The following is an 11,454-nucleotide window of genomic DNA, read 5'->3' on the forward strand; positions in this document are numbered from 1 at the left end:
CACCTTGACAACAATGGGAGGCCATGCTATACCCTATGGTCACCGCTAAGGGTCTTCACACAACTCCTGTACCACAGTAGCTAATACTCCATTTGACATGAGGATAGCCCCAAAGGGTACAAGCCCAAGCCCACTGCCCTGCTTGTCACTCCCTGGCAGCTTTCAGAACCAGAAGCTTGTGTCCTTGCTGTCTGAGTTCCTGTTACCCAGAGGTCTCTTGTGGTCTCATTTCCCTCACACACGGCCAAGTGCGACCCAGCAGCCATGAACATCTGCCATCTCTACCCTCGCCTGCCCTCCTTTGTCTCAGGTGACCAGGGACAGCCTGGCTTTGGCTGACAGCCAAAGGTGTTCCGTGCAGAGGCCTTTTGTAACTCCCTTACAAAAATGTAAGCCTGCACCAGCTGAAAAATCAACCTCTAACTGCTGTTTTCAATCAAGTGGCTTGGGCATGAACAAAGCAAAACGGGGCCACCGCAAACGGTACTCCAATAAACAGTTTCACTATAAAAGGGATAGTAAACATCTGCCAATGTAAATGCACGGGCCGCACTGTTCCGGCTTGCCCCAATCACGGGAGAGAGCTATGATAGCTGGGGACTAAATGGGCAGCAGTTAGCTGTTCCAAATTTTCCCTTCCAAACACATGAGCAGAGGCCCAAGGTTCCCCAGCCACTTGACCAGCACACAGGCTCAGTCTGCCCTCATTTGTGAGGACACTTCAGGAGGAAGAGGCCAGCAGGGAGATGAACGAGAGAAAGCACAGCCACTGAAAGCAGAACTCGGGACTAACACCAAGACTGAAAGAAAGGCGAGTCAGTAATCTTTCCCAGGTTTAGTCTTAGGAACTGGTCTGGCTGAATCGTTAAAGACAAAGGTGTGAACTGTCAGTGTACCTGTGATTCTCCCACGTGGTTTAGGAGCACTGTCCCTGCCACCAGTTCTTCCTGTCCCACCTTACCCTACCCCCACGAGGACCACTTATGCTCCGCCCACAGCAAGCTGCCTTCCTATGTCATCAGCTCCCTCCTGCACACTTGGGCCAATTCAGAGAAGCTGCTGCAAGAGAGCACTGTCGGGGGGGGGTGGGGGGGGTGGGCGGGACTGGTGCACAGCTGTGACCTGCCTCACTATGTGGTGACACTACCTGAGGACATGGCTCCCTTGTAAATCCTTTCCCATAATAGAAGCTGTTTTGGGTTTAGCTTTTCCAGTTTTAGCTGTAACCCTTGCTCACTGGCAAACGCAGTGCCCATTGCAAAACAGCAAATCCGTCATGAGAGTTGCAGCTGTCTGTGTTTTCTGGAGGAGCCCTTAGTACCAGTGTGCTCACACGGCAGCCCTCTTAGCTGCTCTCTCTGAGAGGCACCTAGCTCTTTTTTGCTACAAACACTTAGCCATCACAGTTAAATGTAAACAAGACTGCCTTCTGCCTCCCCACAGCCAGGCTGGGCACCTCTGGTTATGTGTTTCATTTTCCCCACGGGTCTAAAAGGTGGACAGAAAGGACTCCTAATCTGGGCATGTGGGGGGGCCTGGAGAACAAACGATGCCATCTTCCTGGGACAGGCTGCTGGTGGCACTTCCTGCTCTGAGGACTCTAACGTTGTCAGGTATTCTTGACACCCCAGTTCACCACTGCTCGCTGCCATCTCACAAATACTGCCATGCAGGGCACCACAGTGCTGTGGCTCAGAGGCTGTTCTGACATCCCAAACGGCCAGGCCTCCATGAGGACACTTTCTAGTGAGGTAGAAGCAGTTGATCCCTGGCTGCCGCACCATGGTTTGGGTAGGGGTTCCCACAGCATGTCCCCAGATTGGTGGCGGCAGCACCAGGGAACATACAAACACATAACTGGCTGCCACCTGTCCCCAAGCTAGCTGCTTCATAAACTCTGGGTTGAGGCCAACAAGAGTTACAAGCAGGCATGATAGTGAAGCTGACACAAGCTGAAACTTGAGGTCCACTAGCTCAGGCAGATGAACACCTAAGGTCATAAGGTCATGGGAACACTAGCTTTAGGCAACCTGCATATCACAACCTGACATACCTATGATGGCTCCTCACCAACAGCACCCACTCATGGTGTTGTTGTTGTTGTTGTTTTGTGGTTTTTGCCAACTAACAAGAGCCCCAAACATGAACTTCTTTGGGACATTCCTCCTCCTATTTTCTCAGGGAAAGTACCTGTGTCCCACCTTCCTGTCTCCAAAAGAGAATAGAAATACCCACACCGAACAGTCAAGACAGACACATGTTGGTTGGTGATTAGCCTCAATGACTCGGTATGTTTATGTAGTTCCACCTAAAGATCTCATCAGAGCTAGGAAAATAACAAAATGAGACTTGCTTCCTGTGTGCTCGCCTTCTTATTTTTTCCTACCCATTCCATTCCAGAGCTCTGAGGAAAGACATTCAGAACAACAGACACTATACTGGGTTCAGCGATGTCTCAGGCATTTATCTGTTCCGCCTACAACCTGACCATGCCTTGTATAGCCAACAACATCCAGAAAGCCTGCACCACTGGACTGCCTGACTACACAGCCTCTCACCAGAGCCTTCTGGACAAAAGCCAACCAACTCTGGGACATGAAGCCTCGTGTAGTATCAAAAGAAATAGAGACAGACTGTGGGAATATCAACACACGGAAAGAACAGCAGCTAATATTCATATGGTTCTGAATTGGTACTAACGTTTGAATCTCTGCTGTCCCCGCAAGTGCCCATGTAGGAAAGTTTGGTCCTAGCTATGATGCTACAGGAAAGTGGAGAGAGATCGTTAAGAGATGTGGCTCAGTAGAAGGAAGTTAGGTCATGGGAGGCATGCCCTGTGAGCAGCTCTAGGGACTCTAGCCCTTCCGTCCCTCCCTCTCCTCCTTCCTGGCTGCTGTGAGGTGAGCAGCTTGCAATATTATGAGTTCCCACTGTGGACAGACAGAAATCACCAGGAAAGCTTGGTGGCTATCGGGAATGGCCACTCCCCTCATGATCAGTAGCAGGGACAAAGAAGCCTACAGCTCAAGCCTCTTGACAATGGCCAAAGGAGCGGAACCTGAGCTACATCTCTGACCTTGGAAGGAGAGGGCACATCCTGAACTTCCCAGAAAGTCATGAACTGATAGCTATCTAAACCTCCAGGGGTCCAGGGATCCTAAACTTTATATGATTACCACGATCTAGGCCAGCTTCTTTCTGATAAAGAGCAAGGGCAGGCAGGTGTGGTGGAGCACGCCTCGGGGAGGCAGAGGCAGGCAGATCTCTGTGAGTTCAAGAGTCCAGGACAGCACAGACTACACAGAGAAACCCTGTCTCAAAAAACAAAAACGACAACAACAACAAAAAAACCCAAGGGCATAGTACTGCAGCCTCCCAATCATACTCAGTACACCTGGCCAGGAGAGCAGCCCTAAGGCAACCTGATTGTTCCAGAAGCTTCGGTAAGAGTGAGAAGCATGCCTAGCATGTAAACCAACACAAAGGCCTCTAGTTCACTAGGCACTCTCACCTTGGGAGTAAGTCTGTTTTACTCTGCCTATGTCCTATACTATGTAATAAACAGTCATGAAAAAAATTAGTAATAAGCTCTGCCTACCTTCTAGGTTATAATCTGTGTGTCTCACCTTAATTCTTCAGCGATCACAAAGACCAGGGCACTGAAGGGAAGTGACAGCAAGATCCCAATGACACCCCCGTGATACAAACCTCACCTCAAGCCAGATGACCATGAACTGTCTGTGAGACTGAGGCAGGAGGATCTTCAGTTTGAGGCCAACCTGGGGATTATCAAAAGGTCCTACCTCAGGAGGAAAGAATGAAAAAGATAGAGCTATCCCAGTGCCGGGCATTTTGTCACCGTGACACACTTGTAGAACACTCTCAGTGCCTTACAAATGTGAGCTTACATCTTTCTCACAACTAATCAACCCTGGACGGAAGCTGCTCTTCTGACGCTCACCAAAGAATGCGGGGCCCGAGGCGCAGATGGGCCACGTAACCCGGCAACGGTGTTCAGCTTTTACATGGAAAGGCGGAAAGCCAAACCCAAACACTCTAACTCCATGGTCAACATTCTCAGCCACCATTCTAGAACTCAGAGAGCTACTAGCCGTCTATACAGACACCAGCCACCTAGCACTACTTACCAGGACACTGATTTTAACACACCTGAATCCAGATGCAGGAGATGGCAATGGCTTGGCAAGGCAACCGCACTTGCCACTGAAGCTCAGTCTGAGCCCATTTCCCTGGAAGCACATGGTGGATGGAGAGAACTGACTGCCGCATGTTGTCTTCCAACCTCCACATACGCACTGAGACACACGCGAGTGCAAACTAACCCCCCTCTCAATAAATAAATATTTTTTAAATGCCTTTCTTTTAATTCAGATACAGCAGCTATTACTGTGAGGATCAACACTAGGTCCTCAACCTTCCCCAATAAAAATACTAATTATACTGGCTCTCCCCTTCCCCTTCTCGCTTCCTTATGCCACCCAAGTCAAATGAAAGCTCAAAAGTGATTTCTTTCTTCCCAGCACTCCCCCAGCACTACAGCACTTAACCCTAATTATATACCATCTGTCACAGAGATTTCTCTAATTGCTTCTAGTATATTAGTTATATATTTCTCTCCATTCAACTGTAAAATTCCTTGGAAGTAGCCATACTTTCTGGGAAAGTAAGCAGAGGCCCAGGCTCCCACATGTAGACCTGGAGTGCTACACACAGAATTGGCCATCTCCAGCACTTTGCTTTCCTGACAATTCTTTGTCATCAATCTTTAGAAGCAAGTGAACGTCTGAAGTTTACTAGTAAAGCCAGTGTAGGGTGGGCTATGACGTTAGCACTGCCTGAGCAAAAGCTCTGTTTCCAGCTCTGCACTCCAGGCTTCCCCAGCCCCACGGAGCATGCGCCTTTACCCAAGCTTGAGGAAGGAGGAGCTTGAGGCAGGGAAAAGGGGACAAAGAACAAAACGATCAATACCACCCAGGCCTGGCAAATGAAGAGACTGCCAAAGACCTGGCCTCACTCTGTCTATGCCCAATAAAGTGGGAACGAAGTTCCTCTCGTGGCTTACCATGTAATGACTGCCACGAGCATGTGTGCGGAAGGCTTGGTCCTCAGATGGAGGACCTATTAAGCTTTTTTAAAACTTTGGGTGGTAGGCCACAACTGAGAGAAGTGGGCCACCAGGCAGTTCTTGGGGTATCTTGTCCCTGAATCCTTCCTGGCAGCTCTGTTTGCTGCATGTGGTGATGGGATCTCCTCCACATGCTCACCAACCCTGGATGGAAGCTGCTGTTCTGATGCTCACCAAAGGACTCGGGGCCTGAGGCGCAGGCAGATGAGCCACATCACCTGGCAACAGTGTTCAGCCCTTACATGGAAAGGCAGGAAGTCTTTTCTCTATAAGGCCAAGCAACCACAGACTGAATGCGTAGAGACCATGAGTGCAATTATGTCCCTGCTCTTAAGCTGTTTCTTTCCAGTGTTTGGTCACAACAGAAAAGCAACTGTTAGGAAGTACGGCATCCAAACTCAAACTCTACCCAATATGCTGAGTGTGTAGCCTAGAAGTATAGCATGTATAAGGCCCCAAATTCAAGTTCCAGAGCCAAAGAGGAAGGAGTATTACCATCACCGAGAAAATTGTGAACTTTATTTAAAAGTCCTTTCTTTAAAGATGAGATGACAATGACCATGATAGAAATTAAAGTATCAAAATGGAAACAGTGTCATTTCTCTCCATGAGACGGGAACCCAAGGAGCGCCAATCACGTTCCCTGGCCTTTTCTGAGAACTTCAGAAGCATTCCAAAACGCATATGGAAGAGCAAAGATCCAAATATAATCAAGCCAATGTCTCAGAACAAGAGGGTCCCAGGCCACGGCATCAAACGCGATGCAAAGCTCTAATGAAGAAATGAGGGTCTGGCACAGAAATGGAAGAAGATTGGAGCAGAACTAAGAACAAAATACCAGCCCCTGCAAGGCATCTCAGAATTAGTAGGGGCAGGGTTTGGGGTGGTGACTACATTTTCCTACATCACGCTGATGCTTGCCCTACGTGAATATCACACTACTGAATTACACAGACAGGACTGCCTAGAAGGTCTATGTCCTATGTCTTGTGTCCCAGTTCTAAAGAAGAAATTTTAAAAACTGTATCATATTTTTAATTCAATATGATTAGTGCAAGGAACCAGACACAAACCCACAAAAATACCATATAGTATGGACCACTTATATAAAAGTCTAGAAATGTGAGCTATAGTGATTACACAAGTCTGGGGATAACAGGAAGGGTTTGACTACGAAACAGGCCCAAGGAAAGTTTGGAGGTAACAGAAATGTTCAGTATCTTCACCGTGACAGTTTCAAGAAAGCTACTTTGTCAAAGGAAAAGTACATATTTTATGTTGACTTCTTTATATAAATTACAACTCTTGATAAATTGGCAGTCTCCTGTATATGTGGAAACATGATATGCAATCAAAACAGCCTCACCAAAACTATGAAAGAATGCACTGTTTAATCAATGGTTTAGGAAAACTGTCTAAAAAATAAAGGTGGGGAAAGAAACACAAATGGGGGGGGACTAGAAAAAGAGTAAGAGGACAGGAACATTAGATAAAATGGACATCTGGCCCAAGAAACAGTATAACAACTAAATAACATAAGGAATGCCTCCAATTCTCTAAGAGTCCCATAAATCCACATTAAGATAATGAGCTTATTAGCTAGCCACAAAACACTGGTAAATTACAGAGCTGGTTAGTGTCCAACACTAACAAGGATGTAGGATATCATCCCTGAAACTAGCTTGGAAGTGCACACAGCTCAGCAGCTCTGGGAGTCGTTTAGAATATGCTGGAACTTTCTCAGCCACCCTAAGCAGGGTCCTGGGCATAGGCTCCTACAGTATCAGTTCTCCAGCCTTCCCTTGTATCAGAATCTCTGGACCAAGCACATTAAAAACACAGATTAGTGACTTCTGACCCCAGGCTTTCTGATTCAGGAGGCCAGAATCCACATTGCTAGTAGGAAGCATGCTTCCAAAACTACTACCCGAGGATCCTTTCACGGAGATCAGCAAGAGACTGCAGTTAGCATTTCATTCAGTTTTGCCTGTGTTAACAGAAGGAAATAAGTTATGCACCTATCACTAGTATTTGCACAGACATGCATATGTACATATAAGAATATGTGTGCATATATGACTGAGAGCACACACACACACACACAAACACACACATACACACATGATAATACATACATCAGACCAGCCATACAGAGTAAAAGACACCTTGGTGTACAGGGCAAGTCTATACTCACACAAAACTACCTAATATAACATTGATAGAAATTCTGTCAACTCTAATGAAACATTGGAATGTTTCCAAGATAAATGTTTTCGGGGAGGTTGAAGTGCTTTTCTTCTCCCCTCCCCCCGCCCCCAGCACTCTAGATGGAACCCAGCACCCTGTACACGCTCAGAAAGCACTCTACCACTGGCCCACTGCCTCAGGATCATTTATGTAAACTGAAGACAACACATCTTTAACAGAAATCTCTGCAAACCCTGCCCACCCTCCAAAATCTCATCCAATGTGTGAGAGAAGACTCCTCTTGCAGCGGAGGGAAGGAAGGGGAATGGAGACTACAACAGCAGGCAAGGGGCTTTGTACAGTGGGAGGACCTGGTGCCAAGAACTGACCGTGTCTAAGAGGGGGAAAAAAAAAATCACCTAAGTTCTAAGCTCTCATTCTCCTGCATAGCTGTTTCTTCTAGCTGGCCACTGGGTGCAGAAGGAATTCTTTCTCGAATACAAGCATGGAGTAATTCAAACCTCCAGAACGCAACATTCCACTGAGGTCTAGTTTTCCCTTTGACACATTAAAAAAAAAAAAAACAAAAAAAAAAAAAAAAAAACTGGGATTCTTCTTGGCTTTTGGCAAAGGGGCATGTGTCTACATGTATCTGCCTGTGTGTATCTCTCTGTGTGTGTGTCTGTGTATGTGTGTGTGTGTCTACTGGGGTCTTAAAATAAAGCTGATGTTTATGGTCAAGAGGCAACTGCATCCGAGGAAAACACAAAAGGTCTTTAAGTACCCAACATACATAACATGCATAGGCATGGTTGTGCATTGTTTAACATTGTTGACAGGAAAGAGTCCCGTTTACAGATGTAAAACGATGAGGATGGATGTGGTAAACACTAGTGTTCTTCTGTTATGAAAAATGTTTTTAAATATGAACATGCGTTTACTGAGCTGCATACATGTCAGGCATTATGCAAGCCCCTAGAGCTCACAAATGAGTAATATACTTTAAACAGGTATGCCTTAATATTTTGAATTAGCAGATTTTTCTAAGCTTTCTGGTATTTAAAGTAGTTCAATGTCAGTAACAAGTGGCAAAAAATATCTATTTTACTAACAATACAAATATCTGGTCTCTGAAACAGAAACAGAAGTGGGGAGCTCTCACTCTGTAAAATAACTACCTAAACTGCACGGTGGTGGTAACCACCTCCTGCTACTCAGCAAGCCTGTGATTCAGACTTTAAAATGCGCTCTGTAGTTTAAGAGGAGCATTAAGGAAACCCAAAGGACCAGGACATCAAGAAGGAAACAGGAGCCCGGCGGGGTGACGCACGCCTTTAATCCCAGCACTTGGGAGGCAGAGGCAGGTGAATCGTTGTGAGTTCGAGGCCAGCCTAGTCTACAAAGCGAGCCTAGACCTGCCAAGGTAACACAGAGAACCCCTGTCTTGAAAAACTAAAAAAAAAAAGAAAAAGAAAAAACAAAAAAAAAGAAGGGAAGAAAACAGGAAGGGAGACAAGCAAAGAGATTTGGTGCACATAACAAGGCTCCTCCAGGAGCTTTCCCCAAAGCTAGGCACAGCCAGCAGCCAGCATGGGCTCTGCATCTCACTTGCCTCCTTGCTTGGCCAAGGCAAGGCTTCAGAGTTGGAAACCTGCCACCTGCTGAATCACCAAACAACGCTGGGCTTCCCTAAAAAAAAGAAAACTGACCACATCGGCACCCAAACCCAGATGGCTTCTTCCTTGAACACCTAAACATTCTGACCAATGAAAACGCCTGGACCTCCTCTCCTCTGCCTCACAGACCCAAACTGCCTCCCAAACCCAAGGCAACTTCCACCAGGATCCAACCTCATCAATCGCACTTCTTCCAGCTCCCTTGGCCCCCACCCCTGCTGATGTTCAGCCCCCGGTGCCAGAAGGAGTGGGAAGTTGACAACACACCAAGACAGGCATTCACCACTTCCACAACCAGGTAGCCAACTAGAAACAACCCCAATCTAAGGACGGTAAATTTCAGGAGAGCTATGACAGAAGGCAGGCCTCAGAACACAGAAAATAAACTTCCCGTCAGAAACCAGCCTTCTGTCTTTTTTTATAAGTGTGTAACGCAGAACTCTGTCCTGTCTGAAGGTGAAATGAAACATCCGAGAAACACCTGCCCAGATTCTCTCAGCTTCCTGGGTCCACAGCATCCTTCATCCCGACTGTTAACTCGCAACAGTCAAAAGGGATCAAGCGTTAACCAGAATCCGTTAGCTGGACCAGGGCACCCAGACCCCTGAGGAAGAAACCCTGAGTGTGGGTTAAGACCCAGACAGAGGCAGCCCCTGCTGCCGCTGATGTGCCCTGGACAAGTCGCCTAAGATCGCGCAGACCCCTCATTCTCTGGGCGAACTGCGTCCACAGCTCCGCGTATGCCCCTGCAGGCCTTTAACACCCCCACGCGGCTGGGACGCGCGGGGGTCTCAGAGCAGCCATGAGGGGCTGTTACACTGCCTCGGGAGGGGTTCGCTCCTCCCAGAAGGGGGTCCCACCTGTTATGCGGTTGAGGGTCATCCAGGGGCCGTGCTGAAGGGAATCCCAAAGCCACGGGCGCCTGGCCCGCTGCGATCAGGCCAGGAGGTACCAACTGTCACTCTGACGCCCGGGTTGCGGGGGTAGGGCTGCGATTTAGGGGTCCACCCCTAAGCACTACGGGACCTCTGGCTGGCCAACGCCTGAAAGGTTCTCAGTTCCTGGCTCTCCGGCCCCGCTCGCCCCAATGTGACACCAGGCAGCCTTCCAGCACGCACGCAGCACCTCGGAAAGGTGCCCACTGACGCCTCCGCCTTCCTCCTCGCCCAAGTTGGCGGGGGAGCCCCGCCGGCGGCCCGCCCCCTCGGAGCCGCGATCGCGGCCGCCAGAGCGCTCCCCCGCGCCCACCCCCACGAGCGTCCGCGGGGGGACCGCCCGCCAGGTACGCGCGACACCGCGCGATAAGCGCTCACGCCCCCTCGCCCTGGCTGCCCGCCCGCCGTCAACCGAGGTCAGGCCGGGCCCGCGAGACTCGGGTCAGAACTAGCTGCTCGCGGCCCTCCGCCCCCGCCCCGCAACTCACTTGCACGGGAGTCGTGGCAGCCGCCGGAATTCTTTCCACGCGCCGAGCCCCCCGCCGCGGAACGAAATCCGGGGCAGGGCAGCGTGGAGGCTCTGCACCGGATCCCGCTCTCCCGCCCGCGTGCCAGGCTCCCGGGACGAGCAGCCCGCCCCAACCAGCTCTCCTAGCTCGGGTCCAGCCGGCAGCCCGCCGCCACTACCCCGGCCGCTGCCGAGCTGGCTAGAAGGCTTCTGACTTGGAGCTTCAGGCTGCCGAGCATGCCCAGTCCGCGGCGGAGCCGGGTCGGCTTCCCGCGCGACGCCGGTCCGTTCCTCCGGGTGTTCCCGGCGGCCGGGGGGGCGGGGACGGTGGACGCTCGGCCGAGGACCCAGCTGTGTCCCGCAGGACAGCACGCCTTGGGGTGTGCTGAGGTTGGGGGAGCGGGGCGGGTGCGGGGGGTGGGTTCTTTTTCGTTTCAAGCAATGGGAACTGGAGATGCTGGCCCTTCCTTCTACAGCGAGAAGGGCCCAGATGGTGGATTTCATCCTCCGGGATCAGAAGCCCAATTAAGGGCCAGCGGCCAGAATGCTGGGAACGCAAACTTAGCCTTCGAGAAACTACCATCGGGGACCGCTGTTTCCTAACTACACTTCTATTTTCTTCCCTACCAAGCCCAAGAGCTGCGACACTTGTGACTACCTCGTGATTGATCATTTAAAATGGATGGGCCTCAAACTCTTCGGAACATTTTCCAAAGCTCTAATCCTTACACTCACATCTTCCCCCCCCCCCCCGAAAACCAGGGGTCTGCCGGCTGTCTGCCGGGCAGCACAGAGGCACCGGAGTTCTCGGGAAGGACCGGGCCGCCAGGTCCAGCCCGGCCCCACCTCCCGCCGCTGCTCGAAGCTGCGGCGAAAACCTGGAGAGCGCCGCACCGGGGCCGGAGCACTGCGCATGCCCAATGGCCCCACCGGGTGCGGGTCGCCAGCAGATTTGCTCCTGCTCCCGCCGTGGAACCCTGCACCGGGACGGAGACCGCGCGG

General features: G+C 50.2%; 1 long non-coding RNA gene across 2 annotated transcripts in view; it reads right to left on the minus strand.

Moving 5' to 3' along the window:
• Positions 1 to 10,751, minus strand: part of LOC127189488 (uncharacterized) — a 167,677-nt gene extending 156,926 nt beyond the window's left edge. The window contains exon 1 of one of the 2 annotated variants that reach the window (XR_007830656.1): positions 9,870 to 9,980. This is a non-coding gene — a long non-coding RNA (uncharacterized LOC127189488). Of the gene's footprint in view, positions 1 to 9,869; positions 9,981 to 10,432 lie in introns of those variants that run through there. The other variant, XR_007830655.1, reaches the window with a different exon arrangement.
• Positions 10,752 to 11,454: the final 703 nt, after the last annotated feature.

Source organism: Acomys russatus, chromosome 5 (assembly GCF_903995435.1).
Source record: "Acomys russatus chromosome 5, mAcoRus1.1, whole genome shotgun sequence".
NCBI lineage: Eukaryota > Metazoa > Chordata > Mammalia > Rodentia > Muridae > Acomys > Acomys russatus.